Here is a 16,664-nt window from a genome sequence, read left to right on the forward strand (position 1 = left end):
TATAATTAAAGTAAATTTTGCTGTGTTCAAGGATTAACATGGAGTATAAAGATCAGAGAATTCATAATATGATCCAGATTCTAATTCCGAATGACACTGACATTCCTCTTATTCAAAGGAGAGTGAGATGCCAAAACTGTTCAGAGTTACAATGAATAAACCCCATTTTAAGAATAGACTTGAGAATGACTAAACTCTCACTTCTCATGCAAATTCATATCTTAATCATGCACTTATTTCAGTTGCTTGAGGACAAGCAACAATTCAAGTTTGGTGTTGTGATGCGTGAGCATCTTATCTATCTTTTCCTTATGAATTTGCACTTGAATTACTAAGTTTGATCAAAATTTAAATATCTTTTGGCCACCATAGATGCTACTTTGAGTTGTGCAGAATTCTATTTATTTCAGGTAGCATTCAAATGGATTTGACGGAGTTTTGTAGTAGAAAAGGAGAAAAGCGAATGATGTTGTCAATCCTGACCTCCCTGCACTCAAAAAGAAATAACTTGAGCTACTGAAATCCAATTGATGTGCTTTTAGCGGCGTTGGAAAGCTAACTTTCAGGGCTTTCCAACAATATATAATAGTGTACACTTTTTCTCAAGCAACCTCTGCCTTCTCCACGTTGAACATGGCCCCTCCTAAGTTCAGCGTGGAACCTAAAAGCTCCCAGGAAACCATGCGCAACACTCCACGCTGAACTTGGAAAAAGCCAAGTTCAGCGTGGACTCAAAGGGGAGCGCTAAATATCACACTTCCTCTTCCATGTTGAACTTGGCTTTTTCCAAGTTCAGCGTGGATCTTCAATATCAGTGTAGTCCCCATATACGTTAGCGTGGTTGCACGAATAATCAATTAATTTTGATTAAATTTGTATATTATTTTCAAATAGGAAAAGATATTATTTTAATTTTAGAAAATATATTTTTTACATTAATTAGGATTAGAAATAAAAAGGAAAAAGAATCAGCTCTTCGGGCTCTCTTCTCTTCTACCTCATTCCGTACTTTACAGTTTACCTGAATCCTTATTTTCTCTCTGAACCATGAGCAACTAAACCTCCACTGTTAAGGTTAGGAGTTCTATCTATTGTATGGATTGATACTATTATTTTTCTATTTTAATTCATGTACTGATTTATATTTCAATAATTATTTTCGTTCCTTATTTTATGAATTTGGGTGGAACAGAAGTATGACCCATGTTCTAATTGAGTTCTTGTATAACTTGAAAAAGCTCTTTACTTGAATAACAGCTTGAAAACATATTCTCCTAAATTTCTAACTATCTGGACTTAACGGGATACGTGACATATAATCCTCTTATATTTGGGTAATTAGGATTTCTGTGGCATATAAACTAGAATTGAACTTCACCCTCTAATTAGAATTAAGTACCAAGGAATTGGCGGTTGATGAACTTTAGAAGAGACTAAAAAGGTCTAAGGAATTAGGGTTTAGTCACGTATAGTTTGCCATGAATTAAATCTTGCATGATTAAAATAGTTAGTAAGAAAAGTCAATCCAGAAAATAGATAACTCTGAAGTCTTAACTGTTTTCTCCATATATTATTCACAACTTGTTTACTGCTTGCTTTTCTGATTCTCTGAATTACTGTTAATATTTTTGAACCTTCAAACACCATTTTCTATTTGTTTGACTAAACTAATCACTCAATTATTGTTGCTTGATCCATTAATCCTCGTGGGATCGATTCTCATTTACCTGAGGTACTACTTGGTACGACCCGATGCACTTGCCGGTTAGTTTGTGGTTATAAATTCCGCACCAGTTGCATCCAGAAGAGAATCTCAGCAGCGTTGTCAAGTCCTCTTCGAAAAACCTCGTCTCACAACTACTTGGCAACAGCGGATACCAATGTCTGACGGCAATAGGAGAAGACGCTGGAAGCGAAGGCGCTCGAAGAGTGGTTTTTTTCTTTGTAGCATAGTGGCTGCCATAGAGAAGGTAAGGAAAGGAAAGGCGTGTCTTGCAGTTTCTGCCAAGTCAGGTCAAAGCTGGGGGGTCTGCCGATTCAGATATGCTTTAGGGCCTGAACATTCCAACATCTTTGATTAGCTTTTTAATTAATTTTTATTACATATATAAAATATTTACCCAGTGGAGTCAAGAACTTAACAAACAAGAAAATAAAAAAGGAAACTGAACAAAGCCTCTAAAGAGAGGAATAGAGGCTACATCAGTTACAAGCAAATGAGCAATATCACCACGGACAAAATCAAATATATGCAAACTAATGGAAAGATATCGATAATGTCCTTTTTTCGCTAAGTGGTCAATCACAAAGTTTGCTTCACGTGGAACATAGATCCAGAACACGAGGATTACAATTCGGTTGGAGCTTGGTGTCTTCAATGAGAGAGGAATATGAGTCTTCAACTGGACAGTCTTTGGTAATAAATTTTAAAGTTGCTGTGGAATCAGATTGAATAATTATACAAGAAAAATTCAGAGCAATAACAACCGGAAGACCATGACTCATTCCCCAAAGTTCCACATATATGATAGAATAACTTCCAAGATTGTAAAACAAGCTTTTGATAAAGCCTCCGAAGTGGTTTTTAATAATCCCACCGCAAGCAGCATTGTTGATGGTACCATGTAGGATCTGTCTACATTCAATTTCACAGCATCTTCGTTGGAAGTCTCCGACAACTGTTTCGATCAAAAGCTCAATTGGGGTACTTTAAGGATCACCTTAATAACATCTAATCCAAAACTATACATGATGTATAACTCGATAAATTGTAAATATTTTTTCGTACAATTATGGTGAGGATTAAATGCAAACACAAATAAAGTGATTGAATTAGAATACAATTCGCTCATTGTAATTTCTTTATTTTTGTCTCTCGTTTAATCGTGCCATATTACATTTATTTCATTTGCCTTGCTTTCATAATTCAGAAACTTATTAAAATTGTTAATACTCAATTCAACTCCCTTTTAAATATTTTGTGCTTATTCATTGACCAATAGATTTTATATTTATTTTATGTATTCACTTTTCACTTTTATACCTAACGTTTATATCATTAATAAAAAAATTAACTATCTAAATTTATTTAATTTTTTTATTATTTTAACCTTTTAACCAGTCATAGAAATATCATTTACAATGCAGTATTAACTATAATTTTCAATCATGAAATATTTATTACTCTTAGTAATGATTAATACTAAAGTGACAACTAGTTATTTAAAAATAGAAACTTAATTGTTTATTTCAAAATAAAGCTAAAATATCCCAATAATTTTATTATTTTTATAATAAATATTTAATAAATAATTCAGTGCCAAATGAAATTATGTATATCAATTACCAGTTTAAAACATTAATTTTTGTATTTTTTTCATTGAGTCTTAAATATTTTTTAATAGTAGTGGTCAATTATTTAATAAGTACAATAATTTTATTGTTTCTGAAATATTTTTTACTCTTTTGTTATTTAAGCTTTTAGCTTCTTTCATATAATCCAAAGACCATTTGGAGAGTTAATATTCAATTTAATTTTGAAACTTGTACGTAAATTTTAATTTAGTTCTTTAAATTTTTATTATTTTTTTTAGTTTTTAAATTTTATAAATATAATTCATGTTAATTTTTGGAATAATTTTTACTATACAAATATTAATGGAGCGTTGACATGAACAACTAGATGTCACGTTAAAATTTGTAAAACGACATTAAATCACTTATTTTAGGAGAAAAAGTTTTAACAAACACCATTTATGATGGTATTTTTTTACTATTTGAGTGCTAAAAAAAACAATGTTGATTTACAGAGTCCAATATAATATTCGATTATCTACATCAGTATTTTGTTAATATCTGTGTATCGAAAATGATCTCTGAGACTAATATAAATTATATTCACAAAATTTAAAAATTAATTAAAGCTTATATGAGACTAAGGCTTAGTTTGGTAAAGTTTTTACTTTTTAAAAGTAACTTATAAAAGCTAATTTTTAAAAACTGTCTTTTAAAAAGTTGTAATATTTATATTTCGTAAATCAAATTAAAAATAGCTTTTAATAAACACAAGCAACAACAATTGCGTTTGGTAAAATAACTTTTAAAATTTAAAACTACTATAATAGACATAAATATAAGTATTACATTTAAAAATTAGTTAACATATGAGATTATATTAGATTTTTAAATTTTGAAAAACATAAGCCAACTTTAAAAAGTTCTATTTTAGGAGCTTTCAAAAGTACTCTGATCTTTTAAAAGCTGCAAATACAAGCACATGATTTTTTTTATTTACCAAACACAAAATGAGGAGGGCACCGGATCCGATGATCCTAGAACGTTTGGACTATTAAATGGTTCCATTACAAAATATGTTTTTTAAGCTATTTAATAACTGCTAAATAGTCCATATGTAATTTTAATTACAAATTTATCTTTTATATATTATTTAATTATAAAATCTATTTTTTATTTTATAAATTATTATTTTATCATTCATCTATCATGTTCATTAATAATCAAAAACAAAAACAATAACGAATTATATCTTCCATTAATCGTAATAATCTTTTGGCGATCCTAATTGATTAAAATTTTATCTTTGATCGGTTACATCCGTATACGGTTGTGAAATCGTGTTTCTTAGAAAATCAATTGATTGGATTCACAAAACAATCGATTGAATTTCAGGTCCCATAATTCAACCGATTGGAATTAATACACAATCGATTGAATTTTGCAAGACATGTGTGTTTTTTCTTATTCAATCGATTGAAGTTTTTAAAATAACATGAGGTCTCACAATTCAATCGATTGGTTGTGTTACCCAATCGATTGACTTATGCTATTAGAATAATATATCAAAATTTAGTTGATTAGTATGATAATATAATCGACTGAAGTTTTTACGTGATTAATGGTGTTTTCGAATTCAATCGATTGGTCTGATAATACAATCGATTGAAATGTGTCGGTTTTTTCTGCATTCAATCGATTGGTATCCCTCCTTTTTAAAATATAACTCCATTTCTGCATAACCTCTCTTCTTTCTCTAAATTTAAAAAACTTCTCTCTTCATCTTCTCCAATCTCATTAACACCCACTCTAAACTACATACATATTATTAATTCTTATCCAAATTCCTACAAAACCCACCGAACCAATATCCCCAAAATGGCCAGAACTAAAAACGCAAAGGGAGCTAGAGTTGAATGTAAAAGTTCTACATCCGCCAGACTAGTTGCTTCATCCTATTACATGGCAAGGTGGATGTTGTCTCTGAAGGCATTGAACAACCATGTGAAAAAGTTCAAGTCAAGGGCGATTGTTCTTCCCAGGTACATAACAGCCAATTTCATTTATGGTAGACATTATAATTTGTTCCGGAATGCTTTACAAACACAATACTGATTTTGTACAAACTAAGGATGAATATTATCCTCACTTGGTTAAGGCTGTTTATAGTACTTTAAATTATGTTGTTCCTGAAAGTGATGAAGAGAATGAAGAAGTAATAACGTCGCTGTTTAAGTTTGATTTAGGGTCACGGCATTATAGAGTTACTTTGGAATAATTAGCTGAACAATGAAATTTAGTTTATCACGAGGCAAAATTTATTGGAGGTATTGCGACAGATGAGGAATGGGGTGAATATGAAAGATTGATTAGTTTGCAGAGTCTGCAATATGAGGATCTACACATGAATGCTAGAGGTAATATAAGTTGTAGTGGTTTGGATAATAAGCAGCGTATATTGATGTATTTGTTTCCATACGTGTTAATTCCAAGAAAACATTATCATGGAATCTTGTTTAACGAAAATATTCTAGTGCTTTGGACTATGATGACTGGAAATGAGATAAATTGGCTTTATTTTATGGTTTGTCATATGTTTGAGATAAAGATAGAAAAATCAAGTATTGGTTTAGGATATGCTTGCCAATGGACCAAGATTTTCAAATAGTTTGAAATTGACTTGAATGAAGAGAAAAGTATCGTCTTGAGTAATGTAGTCAAGATTGATGACAACACTCTAAGACAGACGAGAATAGATCTGAATGCCCAAAAACCTCAAGTACAAGGACAAACACAAGACCCTGTGGTGCAAGCACAATCCCAGGAATCCCACCACCACTGCCTCCTTCACCGACAATGGGAGATTTGATGGATGAATTGCAAAGTATAAGATTATACATTGAGGGACAATTTGTTGAGATAAGACAACGTCAAGACAGACAAATTTGGGTAATGAAGTGGATAGATATAACTTTTGAGTTTAAACCAAAGAGTAATAATAAGGTGAGCAACTAAAATAAATCTCTAATATTTATACTCCATTTTGTGGTACTAATTTGTAATAATTAAATTGCAGCTTGAGGATCATGATATTCGCATCATAACTGCTATGCATTAATTCAAGAGTTAAATCAACTAGAAGAAGTCACGAATTATAGCGTCGGCCAATGAATTTTGGAATATGCACACAAATCATGAGACGTAAAGACAATATTAATAATCTAGATAAATTATAATACTTTAGTTATTGAGTATTTATTTGTTAGGTTTGATGGATGTACTTCTTTAATTATTTTTCAATGACTTCTTAAATAGATATTTTTTACTTTGTAGCTTTACAATTTTTCTCTAATTCTATGCACTATATAAATATCTTATTTTAAAAAAACTCATATTTTTATGATAAAGAAATATCATTTTCATTTATTATTTCAACAACAATATCATACAAATATTATGTCTTGTGAATTATACTTTATTTTATACAATTAATGTTTTAAAAAAAAGATTTTCCATTTTTTTTATTTGTTTGCATTCTATTTATATGTTTTCATGTATTCAAGATTTGAACCAGTTTGATAAAGGATCTTTCGAGCAATAATTTTTTTTCTTAAATCCTCTTATTTATATTTGTAAAGCGTATTTTAAACTTATTAAGGTCCAAAATCAGAAGAGATTTCAACTAATAGAGATTAAACGAAATCTATTTAGTCTAATTATAATATTCTTGTTGCAAATATGATTGAAATTGTCAAATGCAAACTAGCAAATTAAAAACTAATATTTATTAAAGTAGTTTATGTTAAATGTTCAAACATCAAAAATAGTTGTAGATTTCAAGTTTACTAAGACAAAAGAATTTAATAATCACATTCAAACAATTTTTCTCCTCAAATCCTAACATTATTAGTACGTATTTTTTGATATTTTGATTATCCATTATCATAAAAATTAGAAGCGAAAATAGGAGAAGAATCAGAAAATTGAATGAGAGAAAATTGAGAAATATTTTAGGTTTAATTACTCTGTTGGTCTCTATAGTTTCGCAAAATTTTTAATTAGATCCTTATACTTTTTTTTCCTTTTAATTGGGTTCCTATACGTTAATTTTTATTTTAATTTAGTCCCTATTAACGTTAAACGTCAAAAAAATGTTAGTGACTTGTGAAATTACTTGTATACCCTTAGGGACCTAATTGAAAAGAAAAAAAGTATAGGGACCTAATTAAAAATTTAGTAAAACTATAAATATTTAATGAAAGATATTCCTATAATCCCTATTCACACTACAAAAAATTACCGGAATAGCGACCGATTTAGTGATTGATTTCTCTTGAAAATCAGTCGCTGAACCCTTTAGCCGCTAATTTCTGAACTAAAAATCTAAATCGGTCATTAACTCGGTCATTGTTCCTAATTTTATAATTATAGATTTTTACTAATTTCAGATTAACCACTATTAAAACTAAATTTTCATAAATAATTATATTTCCACAAAATATAAAAGGAATTGAGCATAGAATAATTTTTCAAATAAATACAACAACATTTACAATGTCTACATCAAAATATAGAATTTAACATATTGAAAATTCCTAAATACATTAAATTTATGATCCACAATCTTGACTAAAACATGGTAAAAATAATTCATGAACATAACATTCTAACTAGAAAATTAACTTAAAGATTCTTCACCATAGCATGGTGCTTCATGTATGCTTTTGTACAAAGCTGAATTAAACTTTTAGGCCCTCATAAAGATAGAAGCTCGACTTAGATTCCATACTTATGTTTCAAAAGAAAATTCTCTTTCTAAATCTCCAGCAAACATATCACTCTCAATTAAAACATAATAGAACAAATCTTGCATTATGTGAAAAAGGAACTCCACCAGCTACCGGCCAATATTTTCACTTGGTCATGTGTTCTTTCTCCCTTAAATATCTCCTTAACTTGTCAGCCATATGCTTGTGAGTGCCAGATTTTGTTTAAGCCATGAAAGAAATATCACCTTCTTTACATTCAAGGTCTTCAGGCACTTCTAGAAAGTCTTGAAGTCTAGTCTAAAACCAACTTTGTATCTAAACATTTCCTCCAAAATAAACAAATAAGTATTAAATACCAAACAAAAATTATAGCACAAAGCTAGAAATGATCAAAGGCCCAAGAAAATTAACTCACTGATGTTAGATAAACAATGCAAAAGAACATGCTGGCCATTTCTCCTATACTTGATGGAATACAAAAAACATAAATGAAAAGAGAGGCAGAGTGATGATGTGAAGATCTACTATACAAAAAAATTTAAAAAAAAAAAGTGAAAGAATTTATTCCATTTATGCCTAAAAGGAAGTTTCATGGCTTAATTACCTTATCAGGTTTTTCCTTGAAATGCTTGTGAGATTTCAAATTCTAAGACATGTCAAACCTTCACAACACACATGCATCTTGATCCACTGTAGTTGTATGCTTAATTTGGTTTTCAATTTTCATATGCACTGAAATGGTTAATTAGCTCCTTGGAAAATTATGACACTTAAAAATGATTAACATTAAATTGAGTTTTACCTATTTTCGAGCATTTTACGCATTGATAATTTGTTACTCTTCTTGAATCCAATTTTCTACCCTTCTTTCAGTTGCAAGACCCAAAACTGATCCCTTGTTTTCATTTTTGAATGTGTTAAAGGTTCAAGTGTGCAAAAGCTGCCAATGACATCAATCAAATATACGTTCAACTTAATCTGTCAATAAAACCACATTTAATTTTGAAAAATCTTTGTGCTGCCATATTGGCCACATTTCTAAAATCTAAATTATTGCTGCATATATCTAGGTTATATCTATTGACAATGAATTTAGGTACCTTATGAATGCACCTTCCTTGCAGTTTTCACACCAAACTCACTTCCCTTTGCCCATAAATTTCTTGGAACACCTCCGACAAGCTTTATAGTAATATAAAATGCAAAAATAATTTTTCTAGTTGAAAAAAATGAAATGAAACTAAAATAAATGAAATAAATAATGCTTACATGTCAAAGAAGGTTTGAAGCCTTGAATAAAAATTCTGATCTGTAATTTGGTCCCAAAATTCACGTAACTCGTTCTTGGTTATGGAGGCTGATGTTAATGGTATTATGCCTCTGAATCAAAAGCCCTTAAAGTCATCATTCTGTTTCTTTCATAGTGAGATTGGAAACTGCTTCGATGGAAAGTCATTCTTCATGGAAGCTCATCTCTCTTTGTTCTCATCCAATGTTGATGACCATGATGATAAAATCCGAATCCTCCATCACTACATTAAAAAAGAGAAACAGAGTCCTAATAAAGTAGTATCATCACAGCAACAACAATCAACAATCAACAATAAATAAAACTCATCATTAGCATAAAATTAATTTATATGTCAATTCACTAATTAACAAAATTTCTATACATAAATATTCATATTGTAAATCCTAAATTACTATATCAAAATAATTCAGAAATCAATTCAAAAATTAGGTACTCAACAATGCCATATTTTTTGAAAATTAAAATTAGCATAAACATGTTACATCGAGTTTTAAAAACTGAAAAAAAAATTAAATGTTAAATGTTACCTATTTTGTGACAGATCAAGTACAGGGAGATAGAGGAGAGGTGCAGCGTGGGAAAGAGAGACCAGACGGGAGGTCAGGCGCGGCGAGGCTTGGCGCGGTGTGATGCGGCCCAGCGACGTCAGACGAGGCAAAGCACCGGGAGGGACGGCGATAACTTGGATGAAAAAATAGCGCAGAAGACCTCCAAACAGAATAACGCAGAACAGACCAATGCAGAGAGAAGGAGGCAACGGACGACCGACCACCAAGCGTCCGCTGCAGACGACACCACAGATGGATGAAGACGATGGACGCAGGAGATGACACTAAACGCGATCTCCACAGAGGACTAGCTAGGTTTTTTTTCCTAAGTGTGGGAGGGTTATTTTGGTATTTCAAAAAATAAGAGTGAAAGAGAATTAGAGATTTAGAAAAAAGTTAGAGAATCTTTAATTTAGGAACAGAATATTCCGTTAAATTTAATTGTTTGGTCACGGTAGGGACCTAACTGAAAAGAAATCGGTGCAGAGACCCAATTAAAAGGAAAAATGTAGAGGGACCTAACTGAAAATTTTGCGAAACTATAGGAACCAACAGAGTAATTAAACCTTATATTTAACATAATAAACTTTGTATTTTCTTTCATTTTCATCTAAGAATTCCACCGAGCTCCTCTTCTACATTTTTGTAACTTTATCCTCAACTTCTTTAAGTTGAGTAGTCCTTTTCATCAATAGATAATAAAAAAATTAAAATAAATATTATAAATTAAATAGCTAGACATACAAAATTATTGTTTTTAATGAACTCGCAAAATCACTTCCAAATAATAAATAAAACTTTGTATAATTAGTGTTTTTTACTTTGTTCTCATCATTGACACTAATCTACACTACATAACCATCTCGCTACATTTGATGACACTAATTAAGATTTAACCATTAAATTACACAATCTTCAAAAGTTGAGAGAAAGCACAAAACAGTCATTTAATAACAATTTACATACTAGTACATTTTTTTATTCTAAAAGAAAATTAAAAAAATAAAAAATATTGAAAAATTGTTGCTATTTTTAATTTTTTTTCCCTAAGAAGCACAAATAAACGTATCTAATGGAAGTATTTGAATTGCTAGACTTGGTAGTTAAATATTTAATATTTAAAATATTATTATTTTGAGTAATATTTAATAATTTTTTTCTCAAAGTTGAGTACTCGTGATATAATTTGTAGCTAGTTGCTTCAATTTAAATATTTAATAAAATGCTAATTGATTTTATTTGCTATGACGCTCAACCTATTCCGTAAATTAAATTCATCTAATTTAATTTTCCATGGAATATAAATTTAATTATAGTGGAACTCACAATGAAAAAACAAAAATATAAGTTATATAAATTTCTTTAGTATAATAATTTAATAATACATTTTAAGTCCATAACTTTAAATATTGCTAGCTAATTAATAATAAAAAATAATAAAATTTATTTACTTTTTAGTATTCCTCAATGTTTGTGAATTACTAAAAGATAAAAAAATATTTTTCATTGCACAATCAATTTCACGAATAAAGAATCGAAATGAAAAATTGCAAAATTAGAGATTCTATTCACTGACCTCGATTTTATAATCAAAACAGTAGATTGTTTTCTGAATACTACAATGAAGAAATTGGTTGGATCTTTGCTGATTGCTGCAACTGTGATTATCAATTAATGATGAACAAATATTGGATATTAAAGAGATGGATAAAAAATGAAGAAAAATTGGATATTAAGTAGATGGATAACTAGAACAAAAAGGGGTAAGTACTTTTTTCGTCCCTAAGATTTAGGGTCAAAATCAAAATCGTCTCCGACTTTTTTTTCTTGTTAAAATCATCCTTAACGTTCAAAAAAGTTTTAAAATCATCCTTTTTGCTCTAAAAAGACAAATGTACCCTTGTAAAAAATAAATTATAAAATAAAAAGTTATAAAATAAAAAATTAAAATCAAAATCCATCCATCATCATCAGTTCCCAATTTCCACCATCATTATCCCTCACTCCACTTCATCTTCATTTCTTCATCTTCATCATCATCTACCACCATTCAACCTTACTCACCAGTGAATCTCTGAACCTTACCCACCCACCACTATATGCTCCCAGTCACCCACACCTCTACCTTCATCCAACTATCATTCTCTTACCATAACAATGTAACCCATAGGCTCTTTCTCATAATCCACCAACATTATCAACAACAACAATAGAAGAGAAGACAGAAAAGAAAACAACAACAATAATTAACTTATTCAACAATAATTTTTTTGATACAAAACCAACGGCTTTAACAAGCTCAAATAAAACCGTTTCTGATTTTCCAATCCTGACAACGAGATTTGACTGACGAATGGATTTTTGACGGTTTAAAATTTCACAAATAAATTCTCGTTAAAAGTATAATTTCTAAACCAACAAGAATCCTTTCGTACAAAAGATTGTTTGTCACAAGTAACAAACCCCTAATAAATAATAACCGAAATATTTAAACATCGGGTCATCTCTCAAGGAATTGCAGGGAAGTGTTCTTGTTATTGGTTATGTAAAGGTATATTTTGAGATTTTTAAGATAAGAAGCAAGAATAGTAAATGGTAATGAAAATCAAATGACTAGAAAAGCTCTTGGCAGGGTATGAGAACTGAAAATCCTATCCTAGTTATCCTTATCAATTGTGATGAGAATTGTTCATTGCTCCCACGTAGTTAACTCTCAACGAATGAAGGAAAGTCAAGTGGACTAATCAATTTGATTCCTCAGGTCCTAGTCAACTAATAAGGAAAGACTAGTTTTAGTGGAATCCAAATCAATCAGCAACTTTCAATTATCAATCAACAAAGGAGTTTGATAACTCAAGTGTCACCAATTACTCAACCAAGCCAAAGAACATAAAATCCTACTTTAACATTCTTCTAAGCATTTTGTCAAGTACTTGGAGGGCATAACATAAAAACATAGAAAATTAATAAGAAAATATTAAATCTAAAATCAACAATTGCAAAATCAATGATAACAAATAATAGAAGAGTAATAAACATGAAATACTTCAAATTGCATAAAAAGGAAAATCAATCTAACTCGAAGAGTTCATAAACTAAATTGTAGAATAAATAGATCAACAAGAGAAGATAAATAAACTAAACTACTAGAACAAATAGGAGTAGAAGAAAACTAAATTAAAGCATGATAGAAATCTGAATTTAAGAAAAGCTAATCCTAAAATCCTAAAACCTAAGAGAGAGGAGAGAGTCTCTCCCTCTAGAAAACTACATTTAAAACCTAAAATTATGTAAATGAGAAGTGTATGAATGATTCCTTCACTCTGCAGCCTCTAATTCGTGTTTTTATGGGCCGAAAACTAGGTCAAAAACAGCCCAGAAATCGCCCCCAACAATTTCTGATACGTACAACACGTGGCTTCATCACGCGTATGCGTCGCTTGTCTGTAGCACAATCCACACGTACACGTACTTCACGCGTGCGCATTGCCTAACAGCAAAGCAACTATGACAAATTATATATCGTTGCGAAGCCCCGGGTGTTAGCTTTCCAACGCAACTGAAACTGCCTCATTTGGACCTATGTAGCTTAAGTTATGATTGATTGAGTGCAAAGAGGTCAGGGTTGACGGCTCTGCAGTTCCTTCAGCTTCTTGTATTCCTTCCACTTTTACATGCTTGCTTTCCATCCTCTAAGCCATTCCTGCCCTATAAAACCTGAAAATACTTAACACACATATCACAGCATCGAATGGTAATAAGAGAAGATTAAAAATAGTAAATTAAAGGCCAAAGAAGCATGTTTTCAATCATAGCAAAAAATTAGGAAGGAAAGTGTAAAACATGCGAATTCTGTGAATAAGTGTGAGATTAGTGGATAAAATCCATCGAATTAAGCACAAGATGTACCACGAAATAGTGGTGCATCACTGACCCACGCTCTTAAAGATTCTTCATGAGATTCAAAACCAATTGGATCAAGAAATTGGTGCAAAAAGGACCGGTCTTATCGAACTCTGAAGAAGATTTGCTGTAATCCAAAGAGTCAAAGCAGTAAATACGTACGATTGACAGTGATTCGTTGTGTGTGGTGTTTAGGATTTTGTTGTTGTGAATGCGTAGGTCGTTGCGGGACCACACGATGGCGACGCGCAGGAGTGCGGTGGCGCCTAAGAGGTCAGAAGTGCGGTGGGGGAGAAGAGGAAAAGGGCATTGGAGTGGATTGTAGGAGATCGTTAACTTGAACAAAAGCTTGTTGTTAATGGAGTTTGAGGAGAGAGAAAGTAGGATTGGTGTAGAGAGAGAAAGGTGGGTGAGGGAAGAAGTTTGGGTTAGGACTTTGAGCTTATTAGATTGTTGGGAAGAGAACAAAGTTTGAATCTTTGATTGGAAGAAGAAATGAGTTGGGGGGAAGATGGAGAGATAGGGATAATGAAGCCACTGTAGCTCGTGGAGTTTAATTTTTTATTTTATAATTTATTTTTTATAAGGGTAAATTTGTCTTTTTAGAGCGAAAAGGATGATTTTAAAGTGTTTTTGAACGTTAAGGATGATTTTAATAAGAAAAAAGGTTGGGGACGATTTTGATTTTAACCCTAATCCTTAGGGATAAAAAAAGTATTTAACCCGAACAAAAATAGTAAAAATTTTTATAATCAAGGAGATTGATAAACAATTCCAATTATAGGATTGAATAATTGATGATAGATTATTCACCAATTTATAACCTTAATATTAAAGAAAAGATAAGATTAGAGTATCTAAATCAAAATAAAAATTTAAAAATTGAAGATAGAATTTTAAAGATAAGATAAATGAATAATGAAAATAATAATTTATAAACACGAGTAAAAAATTTGAGAACGGCATAACATACAACGTAGTGCACAATTCAATAGATTGAATAACAAAACTAATCGATTGAATTGTGAAAATTCATATTGTTTTGAAGACTTAAATCGATTGAATAACACAACCAATCTATTGAATTGTAGGATCTCATATTGCTTTGAAGCCTTCAATCAATTGGGTAACATGAACAATCGATTGAAATAGAAAAAACCCACATTCTAAGCATCATTCAATCGATTGTGTAAAAGTTACAATCGATTGATATTTAGAAAAATCATACTATCGTCCAACATTTAATCGATTATTTTGTGGAAATCTGAAGTCCAATCAATTGAATTTTGGGAAACCTAAAATTTAATCGATTATTTTGTGAATACAATCGATTCTAAATTAAAATTAGATAAACACTATTTAGTAGTTATTAAAAAATTTAAAAACATATTTTGTAATGAAACCATTTTTAAAAACTACAAACACTTTTTCCAAAAACTTTACCAAATCAAACCTATATTAAATATTATCTTATCATTTAACATTCATGTACACCGAAAAATCGGCTCCTTTTGAACCATTTTTAATATTCTCTAAAGCTATATTTTTTTTGGGTCCATCTACTGTACATATGTACTTTTGTACAGATTTACAGATTTTTGTCTTTTATTGATTTAAAAGCGTGTCACTAAAAGTGTTGCTTAAAGAGAAAGTGTTACCCTTAATCGTTAACTTGGCTCTGATACCAATTTTTAGATGTAATTTCTTTTTCAAAATTTCTATTTTCAAAATTTCTATTAACTCTTCATATTTTGCTTCGAATAAGTTTATAATTTGTATAGATTTTGTTAGTGGTACTTTATAGTTTACAATTTCATAAAAAGTATTGTCCATTTCTATTATTACTAATTCTGATTTCATTTTTATAGTTTTTCAATCTTGTTTTAGTTTATAATATTCTTTTTTGCATGAATTATTGTATATAGAATCTTTTATCTGTTTATCTTTTTCTTTAATATAATTTTTCAAATCCTCAAAAACCTCTTTTATTTCTACACTTTCTGTTGTTTCTAAATATCTTTTTAATTTTTCAACTTCATTCTCCATTTTTTCTTTTAACAGCTTTAATTCTTTTAAGTCATAATAGGATTTTCCAGTCATTTATAAATTTTTTAAATTTAGCTCCAACTTGTTTATATTTATTCTTATTTCTATCCTTTTTATTATAAGGTCATTAATTTTGAACTGAAGATTATTTAATTCCCTTTTATACTCCTTTATTTTACTTTTTAATTTTTTCGCTCTTTTTCTTTTTATTTTGTTTTCTGGTCTTTCAATCTTTGTATACTTCATTATTTATCTTAAAATTTCTGCAAATTCTATCATCGATTCATCACTATTTTCTAGAGATTATATTAATTTTTCTAACTCTTCGACTTCTCTTTTTAACTTGTCATAGATTGTTTTTAGAGCTTCAAATGCTCTTTGATTTATTTCAGAAAACTGTAAATAATTCAACCGATTTTCTCTTTCAAAGAGCTCTTGTTTCTTGTCTTAATAGGTTACATATATTTTCTCTTTATTTATTGTCATAACTTAGTGTTTAGGGTTTCATTTAATTTTTCGACCTTTTTTGTTAATTCTTTTATTTCAGAATTTTCTTCTTTAACCTTTAACTTAGATAGACTTAAAGGGCTATTAATTTTGGATTCTCTTATTTGAAAATTTGATGAAACTAATTTTCCTGATGGTTCTTTTAGTAAAAGAACTGGGTTTTCAATAGCTTTATATTTTGGTATTTCTGTTTTTACAATTTTCTGAAATAATTCATCAACATAAATTCTTTCTCTGTTTTTAAATATTATACTATGATGGCTATTTGTTAAAGCATAATTTATT

General features: G+C 30.0%; 1 pseudogene; it reads right to left on the minus strand.

The window, feature by feature from the left end:
* Window positions 1-11,539: 11,539 nt before the first annotated feature.
* Window positions 11,540-16,664, minus strand: part of LOC107479652 (blue-light photoreceptor PHR2-like) — an 11,671-nt pseudogene continuing 6,546 nt past the window's right edge.

This window comes from Arachis duranensis, chromosome 3 (genome assembly GCF_000817695.3).
Source record: "Arachis duranensis cultivar V14167 chromosome 3, aradu.V14167.gnm2.J7QH, whole genome shotgun sequence".
Classification (NCBI taxonomy): domain Eukaryota; kingdom Viridiplantae; phylum Streptophyta; class Magnoliopsida; order Fabales; family Fabaceae; genus Arachis; species Arachis duranensis.